We start from the raw sequence: 15,220 nt of genomic DNA, 5'->3' as shown, positions 1-15,220 counted from the left end.
CCCCCCCCGAAATTCTCATGGTGGTTCGCGAAAAGGCCTTACTGGTGCATTATTTAAACTGTTATGTTTATTAATATCACGATTTGATCACCATACTCAATATATGCCATATGCATGGGGGTATTGGGGTAATGATACAAAAGGTTTGCTAGGCTAGACCCTCTTTCACTCAGACTCAGCCCCCCCGAAACTCAGCCCCCCCCCCGAAAATTTTTTAGCCCCCCCCCCCCCCCCCCGAAACGAAATCCTGGCTACGGGCCTGGTCACAGCTGATCTCCAGCTGGAGCACTCAAGGGACAGGGCTTCCCAGTTCTCAGTGTCTATGTCAGAGTTTTTAAGGTTGGCTTTGAGCCCATCTTTAAATCTCTTTTCCTGCCCACCAAGATTTCATTTTCTGTTCTTGAGTTCAGAGTAGAGCAACTGCTTTGGAAGACAGTAGTCGGGCATCTGGACAATGTGGCTGGTCCAGCGGAGTTGATGGTGGAGGACTGTCGCTTCAGTGCTGGTGGTTTTTGCTTCTTCCAGCACACTGACATTTGTCCACTTGTCTTCCCAAGAGATTTGCAGGATTTTCCAGAGGCATTACGCACTGCCTCCAGCGACTACTGGATGGCATATGTTCTGTATGTAGAGCTGATGTGGTCTATCCAATGCAATTTTCTGAATCAGCACCCCAAATAACTAAACCAAATTTAAAGTTGACCAAAAACTGATTCGTAACCCTTCTGACATTAATGTTGGAGAGTGGTCCCTGGTCAAAAAAAAAAAAAAAAGGTTGGGAACCACTGCCCTAAAGCAACAGAACTCTGTGAGTACATTGAAATTACAAGAGACAATTTTCGCTGCAGATTATGACAAAGTTGCTGCTCACTATTGTTCACTATTATCATGCTGTTGTAAGAAAATCCATTACTTGTTCAAGGTCATGCTAAGGTCATTCTCTATAAATTATTCCTTCAATGAACTGGTGGGTCAATAACAAATGCACTGAGCAGGATGGCATACACAATTTGACTTCACAGCATCATCAGTATGGTAGAACAGGCAACAAGGAACCTTTTAATGGATCCCAGTGCAAGATAGATTCTGTATATGTAGTTCTAATGAATTGGAAGACTTGGCACACTATCAAATGGAATGCCAGCTATATTCCAGCTGTAGGGAGCAATATTCCTTGGCTGTACGAAAAACTGGATAATTAAGGACAACATTTCATTTTCTCTTATAAATATCAAAACAGCTTTTGATTCAAATGGTTGCTCAGCCTCCTTTTGAGATGGGCAGTTTAAGGGAAAAAGAAAAGAGGGTCATATCTGATTGCAAGAGGTACAATTTTAAAATGTTATGAGTTCATCAAATTTTATTGTATTAATTTTATTCACAGAGCAGTGCATTTATAGTTTGCTTTAAACAGGCTTTTAAATTTATGGTATTTGGTACTTTCTAAAGACTTTCAAAATAAAATCTGAATGGGTGTGCTTGACTCTTCTAGAACATTTAATAGCCACACACATCACGTACGTGATGACCTCTCAAAGGAACAGCACAGATCATGTACTTTCACTTTTTTTTGAAGCTGCTGTCCAAAAAATCCTACAAACATTTATGTGTATGTGACATTTACACTTTATGCACGCCATGCAAATGCAAAACCCACTCTGTGTTCTAGAGAAAATATCATACCATGACCTTTGCAAACACTGCAGTTCCTACCTGGACACAATCAACAAGTGCTAACTGGTAACATTTCATGTGATGCAGATGTATGTGTGTGTCTGCAGAAGTGGACAATTCATGGTCTTCTGCTGGACTGCAAGATCCATAACTCCTAGTAATTGTAGTTAATATTAAATGATGATAAAAGGTGCAATTAGACAACATCCAAGTGGTTCCTGATCTAAGGGTTTCTTTATTCTATATGACACCTAGCACATCACCACTATCTCAGTGGAAGTACCAGAAATCACTCTCAGGATGTTCCATACGGACATAGAGATGCTGCACATATTTAGACTGACACATCGATAAAGGAGCTTTTGAATATTATTTCTATTCATCACATAGGATTACAACAAAAATAAGCAATGTTTGGCAATTGATGCAAACTGTAAACATTTGAATTACCCTGAAATGTAAAATATGACTTATATGGATAAAATATAGTAAAGGTAAAGGTTTTCCTTGACATTAAGTCTAGTTGTGTCTGACTCTGGGGGGTGGTCCTCATTTCCATGTCTAAGTCGAAGAGCCAGTGTTGTACCATAGACACCTCCAAGGTCATGTGGCCAGCATGACTGCATGGAGCACCGTTACCTTCCTGCAGAAGCAGTACCTATGGATCTTCTCATATTTGCATGTTTTGAACTGCTAGGTTGGCAGAAGCTGGGGCAAACAGTGGGAGCTCACCCCGCTCCCTGGATTCAAACCACCAACCTTTTGTCAGCAAGTTCAGCAGCTCAGCAGTTTAACCCACTGCACCACCAGGAGGCTCTCGATAAAATATACAATTTGAAATATAGTAAAATGTATGGTTTACTTACAGTATTAATAATTGCTATGTGCTGCTTTGTGAAACAGAAGGCAGCACTTCAAATATTCTGAACAAGTTAATACTTGACAAGAATTAATAAAATATAGCAGCAACAAAAACAGATTCCAAGCTATTGAAATGACAGATGCAGTTGACAAACAATGCAACAAGTATAACATATTTTTTGTTTGCATGTTTTTCCCCCCATGCCATTTGTTAACTTAAGAATTTCAATTTACGCAAGAAATACTCAGAGGTAGTTTTTCCAATTCCTTCCTCTGAAATCCAGCGTCAGCACCTGTTGAAGCCAAAGTAGGTGGCCAGTTGATCTTCTTAAGAATTGAGGTGCCAACACATGTAGGAGTCCTTCTCTCATACAACCATATGTTACAGTTATTAGGTTTTCAGTTTGACACAGCTTGTGCAATGCCATGAAATAAGAAGATTGAATTACCAGGCAAGGGAATAAGGCCCATTTTCAAAGGCAGACTCATGTGGAATATATTGTAGGAATTTTTTAAAAAGTTGTCTGAATACAGATAAAAGTGAGATGTGAAGGTGTAAGAAAAACATAGCTGGGATACAACTTAAAGTAGTAGATTGCAGGTATTGAAAAAGTTACTGTTTTGCTCCTCACTATGGCCAGCCAGCATGGTCCCTACCTATGCTAACTAGGGAGCTCTGGGTATATAGTCCAAAATAACATTTCTGCATTCTGCAAAACTGTGTTTAGGTTTCCAAAAATGTGTGTCTTTTATGCCAAAATGGGAGGAAACAACCATATGACAAAGAGTTTCCCCGAGAGGCACTAATTTGATGCCCAGATAATGCTCATAAGCTAGGAACAGTGCAATACACAGGACATCTCTGGTTTTTCCCCAACTGCATTTCATACGCTCTGGATTTCTTGTTATTATTACTGTTATTATTTTGCCTTCTAGCTCCTTTACATTGTGGGATTACCCACTTTCCACATATTTTTCACTTCTGTTTTTATCATGCCTTCTGTTCTGGTGGCAGCCTCTCTCTCTATTTCATCCCAGCAGGGCTTCTCATTTTCTGTCACCTTTTCCTGCTCACCTTCACTTCCTATTTTCAGCGTGGAATTATTTCTCCCTTTTCATCTTTTCTCATGTTGTCCCACTGTTTTTCATCTGCCTCAATTCAGATCATCCAAATGCTTCAAAAACTCCATCAACATTCAAGGATTCTATATTCAGCTGGGATCCAGAAGGACTCCTGGAACCATTTTTGTTGAGCAGTCACTATGCAGCTTCCAGATCTCACCAACCACTCACCATAAACTTGCACCACTAGTTCTCTGTCTCTGGAAGATGAGCAGTGGCCTGCCAAGCATCACTCCAGCAGATGAAATAAGAGATTAGAATTACCTGGCACAAGAGTGAGTAGAGAGCAAGCAGCTATATTACCCATACCAGTAAGCTCTGCTGGAGCACCAAACTACAAATGGTACAAACTAATAACAGCCCTGCCTATATTCAACTAATAACTAGTAAGTTGGCTTCAATACCAGTAGGGTGGTTGAATCCATGCTTAATTTTCCTTTAGAACTATAGAGGAGTTATTCAAGGTGCTGAAAACATGTTTGGCACCTTGGAGAGCATCTTATAGAGAAGCAGGGAGTTGTCTCGGATTCCTCCTGGGTTTTTCTGCTGGCTTGCTCAATTGCTCTATACCAGTAAAGAGAAAGTTCAATTGACCATCAGTTCCCATGAACCTGGTGCTCACTGATGCCGAACCCCTGAACATCAGACACTGGAATGGTAGTATTTCTCTGTCCAATGTCTTCCATGAGTTTTTCAAATTGCAATCTACTATTTCTTGCATTTGTCCATACAAAATAGGTTCAGCACTGTGGACAGCTCTTCTAAAGTCTGAAGTAAAACACAGAACTGATCAATTGTCCCATTAATGTGAGAGCCACCAGTTACAACTGCTTCCAGTTCAAGCCTGCTAAACTTTCCATCTATGTCCTCTGTTTGCATTCTCCAGGACAGATCCAGATTCAAAAATTTCAGATCAGACTCCAGCTTTCCATAGACATTTATCTCCAGATCAGTTCTCCTTTGGTTCAGGCTTAGTTTGCTTGGATTTCAGTTCTGTACTTGCTTTCCTACTACATTTATTTATTTATTTATTTATTTATTTCAGGTATTTATACCCCATCCTTCTCGAGCTCTGAGGAGGGACACAGAATGGCTTCCAAACATGCAACAATTCAATCCCAAGCATGATAAATGCATCCATATACATTAAAATAGTTTTAAATATATACATTAGAACTAGTTCACCAGATTAAATTCACCATATTAAAATTGTTGTCCAAAACAGTCCAAGTATAGTCCAATAAAATCTTGTCTCCCCAGTAAAACAACTATTCTGTGAACACTTGATTCTATAACCATGATTTAAGTATCTTATGGAAGGTCAGAAGGGAGGGGGCAGACCTATCCTCATTAGGGAGGGAGTTCCACAGCTGAGGGGCCATCACAGCTGAGAAGGCCCTGTCTCTTCTCTCCACCAAACACAACTGTGATGGCAATGGGACCAAGAGCTGGGCTTCCCCGGATGATCTGAAGGTCCTAGATGGTTCGTAGAGACAAGACTTTGCAAAACTCACTAATTTGGATGAAAACTCCCAGAATTCTCTAATGATCATGGCCAGCAACCGAGAGAGTTGGAGAATTGCATTCTGAATAAGTATATTTTCCAGGCCCTCTCTCCAGCCCAGTGCCGACAAACAAATCAGCAGCTAGGTGGGTAGTAAATATTTTTTTAACTTAGCAAGAGCACAGAAATAGAACCATCACCTTCAATTTGGTTCAAAGTTGTGGGGACAGTGTTCAATTTGGTTCAGTGATGTTTTGAGGATGTCTGGAAATGGCTGGAAATAATTTCAGAAGCAAATGTAAGTTATTTGGGGAGACAGACATTCCATTTGTCTCCCATATGTTGGTTATTGTGATCTTTAAATAATTCCTTATACTCAAAATAACCAAGAACTCCCTTAAAGCAGACATTGGTGACATTAAACAATCAATTTCAGGAAGAGTTTGCAGAAGTAAAAAGTCCAGATATTTGTTTTTGGGAAAATCGGTAGAAAATTTGTATCACATATCTTGCATTATTTTTCTCACACAGAAAGGGAAGTTCAGTACCAATCTTTCAAGGAAAGTATACTGGAGGAACATTCTCATAATGTCGTGAGAAATCAATTTTAGGATATGCTTTCAAACAGCAGATTTTGCTGAGGTGGTTAACATCCATTATATGCTGCCTGATGTAGAATAAGGAGTTATCGTCCTATATAATATCCAGAATAAGGAAGTATCCTCATTTACAATATACTGAGGGACAATTATGCTTGGTTTTTATGCCCTTCACACTGATGCATGTTTTCTTTTTTTAACCACCTGGAACATAAAAATTCAAAGATCCAGTTTAGGCACATAGCTATAGATAAACAGATATGTGTATTTGTTGTTGTGTGCCTTCAAGCCATTTCCCATTTTTGGCAAGACTATCATGGGGTGTTCTTGGCAAGATTTGTTCACAGTAGAGTTGCCCTTGGCTTCCTCTAAGACTAAGAGAACATGATGTATCCAAGATGACCCAGTGGGTTTCCTAGCCACTACATGTTCATCCAAACCACTACATCATGCTGGCTCCTTGATATCTAAATATGTACAGATATTTATAAATATGTCATTGGCTTTCAGCTTTAAAAATCAAGAAAAATTCTAGCAGACACTTATTTCAAAAAATACAGATTTATTAGCTTCATTAATTACAGATCTTGAAAAGGCTTTGCTATGAAGACAAATAAAAAATGAGCCTTAAGGAGACCCAACAGAGTTTTCTAAAACTATGGAGATGCTTTCCTTAGCAACTACACTGCTCCACCTACATGTGTTTGATATACTATCATTGTTGCCATGTCACAAATACTACTTTTGTAAAAGTAGCATTTTCAGAACGATAGAAATATCTCTCTCTTCCTACTTCATCATGAAGAAACAACCATTCCTATTTGCTTTGGTAATAATAAGGACGGTGCATCCTAAATTCTGAGCTACCTAAATTCTCTATTTTTTATTTTTGGAAAATAAAAATAAAAATTGGCATGTTGTTTTGTCAACACAAACTACCTCAGATGCAATTTAGATCCATTCAATATATGAATAACCTCTTCTTGCACCTCCCACTTTTTCTACATAAGTATTTGGAAGTGTCAGAAAAATTTTATCTACTCAACGGTCAAGGTTATTGCAGGCTGCTGTAAGGTTATCAAAGATCAAAAGTTTCCTTATCCAAAACAATCTTGTACCTCTTCTGTGATGGACAAGTGCTAGCTGTATTTCTGAATTAATCTTTATTTTGAATAATTTTTTAAAATATCGCTTTTGCACTTTTCACCTTTTCTTAAAACCTGAGTTTTGAGATGAGAAACATGAATAATTTCTTATTTTTATTATTATAATTTCTTATAATTTGATTACTGACTTATTAAATAGAGTATTTTAATGTGTTGTCCAAGTCTTTCATGGCCAGAATTACGGGGTTGCTGTAAGTATTCCTGACTGCATGACCATTTCATGCGCTCAGGGGTGGAGAACCATGGATCAGGGGTGGGGAACCATGGGAGGTGGTGGTGGGGCTGCATTAGCACCCTGGAAGACCTTGGAGAACATACTGTCCTGCTGTTCCAGGAGTTCAAAAGGAGAAGCATGAAATCTGTAATAATAAACAGTCTGAGATCAAGAAGCCATAAATCAGAACAATCCAAGTTGAGAAGCCAGTGAGCAGTCCATGGGTCATAAATCCCAGGCATTCAATAGCAGGATCCAATGTCACAAGGTGGACTGAACTTGCTTTTAGTAACACCCAGAAAGACACTAGCAGCTATTAACAAAATTTATCTCAGCCTACATACTACATGGATGCCTGATAGTATTTAGAGAACATATCTCACAGTTGTGGGCACATAGCTTTTCACTGTGTCTGAGGCCCTGTGTCAAACACTTAATTCACTGGGTTGCTGTGATTTTTGCAGGCTATAAGGCCATGTTTCAGAAGCATTCTCTCCTGATGTTTTTCCCACATCTATGGCAGGCATCCTTACAGATTATGAGGTCTGTTGGAAACTAGGCAAGTGGGGTTTATATATCTGTGGAATGTCTAGGGTGGGAGAAAGAACTCTTGTCTGCTTGAGGCAGGTGTGAATATTGCAATTTACCATCTTGATTAGCATTGAATGGCTTTGCACTTCAAAACCTGACTGCTTCGTAACTGGGGGGATCCTTTGTTGGGAGGTGTTAGCTGCCCCTGATTGTTTCCTGTCTGGAATTCCCCAGTTTTTGAGTGTTCTTCTTTATTTACTGTCTGGATTTTAGAAGGTTTTTTTAAAATACTGGTAGCCAGGCTTTGAAGCTGCAAGGCCATTCAATACTAGCCCACGTGGCCAATTGCAACATTCACACTGGCCTCAAACAGACAATAATTCTTTCTCCCACCCTGGACATTCCACAGATATATAAACCCCACTTGCTTAGTTTCCAACAGACCTCACAACCTCTAAAGATGCCTGCCATAGATGTGGGTGAAACATCAGGAGATAATGCTTCTGGAACATGGCCATACAGCCTGGAAATCTCACTGCAACCCAGAGTATTTTAACCTCACAATTTTTATTTTTATTTTTTGGAAATTACCTATTTGGATTATTTTCAATATCTTTAAAATTCCAGTTTAAATGCATATCTGCAGGCCTAGTAATCTCTCTCTCTCTCTCTCTCTCTCTCTCTCTCTCTCTCTCTCTCCCTGTCTGGCTCTCTCTCTATATATATATTACAAGCAGTGAAATAAAAACCCAATGTTCATTTTCCAGGATGAACTCAGACTTTTCCAAAATACATTGCTACTTGTAGTAGCTGTATGTCCAGTATTATACTGTGGAAAGATGTACACACATAAAGAAAAAATGAAGGTTACGACAGAACATGGTTAGTATCATGTATAAATCTGCGGACAAACTGTCTTCAGCTGTAAATATTGCCTGACAGTGTTCTTTAGATAAGGGAGAGATATTCATCGCCTTATCATCTTTGACAAAACTATTTCTCAGAAGCAAAGCCACATCCAAAGATCCAGAAAACAGAACATTTTTCTCTTTTAAGCAGAACATAAGACAGCTCTCTGGCTTTCTCATGTCATGTCTATTTATGTTTAACTTTTGGTTATTTTTCATATTTTATTTTATATTAAGACTGTTTATCCACTCTTTTGATTTGTTACATGTTTGTTTTTCGGCATTGAATGTTTGTCAATTCATTGTTTTCATTGGAAACCACCCTCGAGGAGATAAGGCAGTTGATAAATAAATTTATTATTATTATTATTATTATTATTATTATTATTATTATTATTATTGAACATATATGTAAAATGGAATTCCCAATTAATGTAGGCAAAGTTGTTTTGCATTTCACACTTTGCATTTCTGCAAATCCAGACAAAAACGGCCAAGCAGGAAAGAAGGCAAGGGCATTTTAAAAAATATTTCAGATCTGGGTTGTTGTGAGTTTTCCAGGCTGCATGGCCATGTTCCAAAAGCATTCTCTCCTGACATTTCACTTACACCTATGGCAGGCATCCTTAGACATTGTGAGGTCTATTGGAAACTAGGAAAATTGGGTTTATATATATGTGGAATGTCCAGGGTGGGAGAAAGAACTCTTGTTTGTTTGAGGTAGGTGTGAGCGTTTCAATTCGCCACTTCGATTAGCATTTAGTGACCTAGCAGTTTCAAGATCTGGCTTCTTACTGCCTGGGGGAATCCTTGGTTAGGAGGTGATTAGCTAGCCCTGATTGTTTCTTGTCTGTGGAATTGCTCTGTTTTTTGAGTCAGCATTCCACAGAGATATAAATGCCATTTTCTAGTTTCAATCAGACTTTACAACCTCTGAGGATGCCTGCCATAGATGCAGGCGAAACGTCAGGAGAGAATTCTTCTGGAACATGGCCATACAGCCTGGAAAACTCACAACAACTCAGTGATTCCAGCCATGAAAGCCTGCGACAATATCTTTCAGATCTGATTCGGAATGTTTTCTTAGCCAGCTTTAGGTTTAGAGAAGCATTTTACTGGTGTGAGGAGAAAGCAAGGCTTTTCTGCCCAGTGTGCCAAGAACCAGTATCGTATCTGTGTCCATGGACTACAACTGTAGCTTTCGTTCCTGGAAACTTGCAGTGAACTGGCAATCAATTGCTCACAGAGTGGCATTGAATAGCTGACAATAAAAGCAAGGCTGAAATCCAATTGCTAGTCCAAACGAATGTGGACCTGTGACATCAATGGGAGCTTCACACGTCAGCTTATATCAGTTCAATTGATTTTTGGTTACTGTTGTTATGTGCCTTCAAGTCATTCCTTATTTATGGCAATCCTAAGGTGACTCTATCATAGGGTTTTCTGGGGCTGAGACTGTGTGACTCACTCAAGGTTACGAGTGGGTTTCCATGACCAAGAAGAGAAGCAAACCCTGGTCTCAGTTCACAGTTGAGCATTCAAACCACTACACAACACTGGTTCTCAAACCACAACATTCACACTGACTATATATTGGCATGGGCAGACTTTGTCCGTGCAGGTGTTTTGGACTCCAACTCCCACAATTCCTAACAGCCTCAGGCCCTTTCCTTTTCCCCCTCAGCCGCTTAAGCTGATAATATATAGTCTGCTAACAAGTACATTTAGTTCCATCCAACATAACTTATAAAGTTTACTATTTGATTAAAATGTCCAGAATCCTCATGGCAGCCAGAGAACTCTGGGAATTCAAGTCTTCAGATTCTTTCGCCCATTATCTTAAAAAGGATCATCTATCTCACCAGCTAAAAGACTAGGAAACAAAACAAACTCTGGGGAGAACCTCACACATCCACAATCAACAACTGCTGGATCAAGTCATAGCATGCGTGTGACTTCTACGTACATCGGAAAGAACAGTCGCAGGTCAAATGAGGCAGAATTCACTTCCACGCAACCTAATAATATCTCAAGCACAATGGTTTTAAATATGGAGCTACTTTGCACAATCAGGTGTGAGTCAGCCGAGAAGACACAACTTCGTGTTAATCCATCCTTAAGGGTTGGAGATCTTAAAATACACTTAAATTATGTCCATGTCTATGTTAATGCGAATGTAAGACAGTATGCTTTAATGTGTTGTCAAAGGTTTTTATGGCCGGAATCACCGATTTGCTGTGAGTTTTACGGGCTGTCTGGCCATGTTCCAGAAGCATTCTCTCCTGATGTTTCGCCCACATCTATGGCAGGCATCCTCAGAGGTTGTGAGGTCTGTTGGAAACTAGGCAAATGGGGTTTATAGATCTGTGGAAAGTCCAGGGTGGGAAGAAAGAACTCTTGTCTCTTTGAGGCAAGTGTGAATGCTGCAATTGACCAGCTTTGTAAGCACTGAATGGCCTTGCAGCTTCAAAGACTGGCTGCTTCCTGCCTGGGGGAATGTCAGACTACACAGAGAAGCAGTGAAAGCATGCGAACCATTTCAACAGAAAGGAGGAAACTATGAAAATGAACAAAATCTGTCTACCAGTATTTAAAAATTCTAAAATTGGGCCAGTATATAAAGAATGGTATTCAGAAAACAGAGGAATTCCAGGCAGTACACAATCAAGGCCAGTTAACACCTCCCAACAAAGGATTCCCCCAGGCAGGAAGCAGCCAGGCTTTGAAGCTGCAAGGCTATTCAATGCTAATCAAGCTGGCCAATTGCAACATTCACACTTTCCTCCAGCAGACAAGAGTTCTTTCTCCCACCCTGGACATTCCACAGATATATAAACCTCACTTGCCTAGTTTCCAACAGACCTCACAACCTCTGAGGATGCCTGCCATAAATGATTTCTAATTTGCTGTTAAGGAATATTATGCCAATCGCTCTTTTTTTTTTTTTTTGCATTACAGCAGGAAAATCGTTGCATATGAGCTTGTGGAAAATAGGCTTAAAATTCTCTTCCCCTCCATTTGCGTGTCTCTGGAGCAGTGTGTCTGTGTGTCAAAGAGAGAAAGGATACAGAGAGAAGAAAGGAAGGCAGGGAGACATCAGTCATTTTGTGTTGTCAAAGGCTTTCATGGCCGGAATCACTGATTGCTATGAGTTTTCCGAGCTGTGTGGCCATGTTCCAGAAGCATTCTCTCCTGAAGTTTCACCCTCATCTGTGGCAGGCATCCTCAGAGCTGGTGAGGTCTGTTGGAAACTAGGCAAGTGAGGTTTATATATCTGTGGAATGTCCAGGGTGGGAGAAAGAACTCTTGTCTGCTTGAGGCAAGTGAGAAAGTTGCAATTGGCCACCTTGATCACCACTGAATGGCCTAAAGCTGTGTTTCTCAATCTGGGGGTTGGGACCCCTGGGGGGAACACAAGGGAATGTCAGAGGGGTTGCCAAAGAGCATCAGAAAACATAGTATTTTCTGTTAGTCAAGGGGGTTCTGAGTAGGAGGTTTGGCTCAATTCGCTCATTGGTGGGGTTCAGAATGCTATTTGATTGTAGAACGATAAATCCTAGAAACTACAAATGACAAACTCTATTTTCCCCAAACTCCACCAGTCTTCACATTTGGACATATTGAGCATTTGTGCCAACTTTGGTCCAGATCCATAATTGCTTGAATCCACAGTGCTATCTGGATGTAGGTGAACTACAGCTCCCAAACTCAAGGTCAATGCCCACCAGACCCTTTACGGTATTTTCTGTTGGTCATGGGAGTTCTGTATGCCAGGTTTGGTTCAATTGCATCGTTGGTGGAGTTCAGAATGCTCTTTGACTGTAGGTGAACTATAAATTCCAGCAACTACAACTCCAAAATGACAAAATCAATCCCCCCAAACCCACCAGTATGCAAATTTGGGCAAATCAGATCAAATTTGGTCCAGTGAATGAAAATACATCCTGCATATCAGATATTTACATTACAATACATAACAGTAGCAAAATTACAGATATGAAGTAGCCATGAAAATAATTTTATGTTTGGGGGTCACCACAACATGAGGAATTGTATTAGGAAGGTTGAGAAACACTGTTGTAATGGGTCTGCATATAGTTTGTTGGTTGTGTTTGTTCATCTGCTTGTGAGGTCTGTTGGAAACTAGGCAAGTGGGGTCTATATATCTGTGGAATGTCCAGGGTGGGAGAAAGAACTCTTGTCTGCTTGAGACAAGTGCGAATGTTGCAATTGGCCAGCTTGATTAGCATTGAATGGCCTAAAGTAATTCTTTTTTCAGGATTCCAGTGCACATCTGATGCTGTAGGTGCCAAAATATCTGGCTGACCTCTTTGCCCTCTACAAAACGAGTCAGAGGGCAAACTATGGGCCCTTCCACACAGCCATATAACCCAGAATATCAAGGCAGAAAATCCCACAATATCTGCTTTGAAGTGGGTTATCTGAGTCCACACTGCATTATATTCCAGTTCAAAACAGAATATGTGGGATTTTATCTCTCCTGTGATATTGGAATGCAGCCAGACTCTGTAATCTGATCATGATGTTAATATAGCTTGAGGTAAAGGTAAAGGTTTTCCCCTGACATTAAGTCTAGTCATGTCCAACTCTGGAGGGTGATGCTCATCTCCATTCCTAAGCCAAAGAGCCAGCATTGTCCATAGACACCTCCAAGGTCATGTGGCCAGCATGACTGCAAGGAGCACTGTTACCTTCCCGCTGGAGCAGTACCTATTGATCTACTCACATTTTTCAAACTGCTAGGCTGGTAGGAGCTGGGGCTAACGGGAGGAGCTCAGGCCGCTCCCTGGATTCGAACCTGTGACCAAGTTCAGCAGCTCAGCGCTTTAACCCACTACGCCACCGGGGGCTCCAATATAGCTTGAAGGGGTCCAGATAATGGGGAAGGTCTTACTGGGTTTGGAGGGTAAACAAATGCAGTTTTGACACTACTGGAACAGCCCTGGCTCAATGCTATAGAATCATGGGAATTATAGTTTGTATGGACACCAATGCACTTGGACCGCGAAGGCTCAAGACCTTCAAATGCACCAAAATTGAAGGGAGATGTTGACGAGCTGGAATGTGTCCAGAGGAGGGTGACTAAAATGATCAAGGGTCTGGAGAACAAGCCCTATGAGGAGCGGCTTAAAAAGCTGGGCATGTTTAGCCTGAAGAAGAGAAGGCTGAGAAGAGACATAAATATGTGAGAGGAAATCATAGGGAGGAGGGAGCAAGCTTATTTTCTACTGCCCTGGAGACTAGGATGCGGAACAATGGCTTCAAACGACAAGAAAGGAGATCCCATCTGAACGTTAGGAAGAACTTCCTGTGAGAGCAGTTCAGCAGTGGAACTCTCCGCCCTGGAGTGTGGTGGAGGCTCCTTCTTTGGAGGCTTTTAAGCAGAGGCTGGATGGCCATCTGTGGGAGGTGCTTTGAATGGGATTTTCCTGCTTCTTGGAAGAATGGGGTTGGACTGGATGGCCCAGGAGGTCTCTTCCAACTCTTTGATTCTATCCCAAGGAAACAGATAGGAATTCCCTCTCTAGTATCTCACTCTGCTCAACTTCCAAGGAGGAAAGCCTGAGTCTCCATGCTTCCTTGAAAGGAAAGGCTTGTCCTTACTGTATTGAATAGGCATGGGCCAACTTGGGCCCTCCAGGTGTTTTGGCCTCCAACTCCCACAATTCCTAACAGCCCCAGGCCCTTTCCTTTCCCTTTCGAGGCGACCAGCGGGTTCCTTGGATTCGGCTGTTTTCCCCGCCAACGCCACCCAAATCGCCCTTTGAGAGGGCATAGAAGGGGAGGACGGAGGATGCTCGGCTTTACTGACCTGCTCCGGTGGAAATCCGCTCCGCTTTCCCCGAGGAAACGTCCAGCCAAGCCCAGGCGCGTCTCTCCGGCTCCAGGCGCACCGGCAGGACAGCGCTTCGCTCGCCCAGCAGCCGCTCCCAATAGCCAGGGGGCGGGGCCAAACACACAGGGGCGGGGCCAGGCTTCGGCCGCTGCCCAATCAGATCCACGCTCCAGCCCTTATTTCAATACAATTGCAAGCCTTTCTAAAGGTGTCTCTACAATGAAGAATAGGACACCAATTTCACTGCTCAGGATTCATAGGACTTGTAGTTTTACAAAGTCTGTAGACTTTTCTGCCCAAGAGTACTAGTGCCTTACCAAACTATAACCCCCATTACTCAATAGCACTTATTCTATAGCCTTACCAAACAATAACTCTCATGATTCTATAGCACTGATTCTATAGCCATACCAAACTACCACCCCCATGATTCTATAGCATTCATTCTATAGTCTTACCAAACTATAACTCCCATGATTCTATAGCCTTAGCAAACTGTAACTCCCATGATTCTATAACATTGAGTCTACAGCCTTACCAAACTGTAACTCCTATGATTCTATAGCATTGATTCTATAGCTTTACCAAACTATAATTCCCATGATTTTATACCATCGACTGTATAGCCTTATCAAACTATAACTCCCATGATTCTCTAGCATTGATTCTCTAGCCTTACTAAACTATGACTCCTAGGAATCTATAGCATCAAGTCTATAGCCTTACCAAACTATAATTCCCATGATTTTATAGCATTGAGTCTATAGCCTTACCAAGCTATTAC

The 15,220-nt window shown here is 41.1% G+C and overlaps 1 protein-coding gene across 1 annotated transcript in view; it reads right to left on the bottom strand.

Annotated features, from left to right (window-relative positions):
• The window catches only part of SERTM1 (serine rich and transmembrane domain containing 1), a 34,817-nt gene extending 20,287 nt beyond the window's left edge, over positions 1 to 14,530 (bottom strand). Inside the window, exon 1 of the mRNA XM_060766936.2 lies at positions 14,413 to 14,530. The gene's annotated coding sequence lies outside the window, so the exon portion shown is untranslated. The remainder of the gene's footprint in view (positions 1 to 14,412) is intronic.
• Positions 14,531 to 15,220: the final 690 nt, after the last annotated feature.

Source organism: Anolis sagrei, chromosome 3, assembly GCF_037176765.1.
Source record: "Anolis sagrei isolate rAnoSag1 chromosome 3, rAnoSag1.mat, whole genome shotgun sequence".
Classification (NCBI taxonomy): domain Eukaryota; kingdom Metazoa; phylum Chordata; class Lepidosauria; order Squamata; family Dactyloidae; genus Anolis; species Anolis sagrei.
Note: the sequence above shows the minus strand (reverse complement) of the source record. Positions and strands in the feature narration are given on the sequence as shown.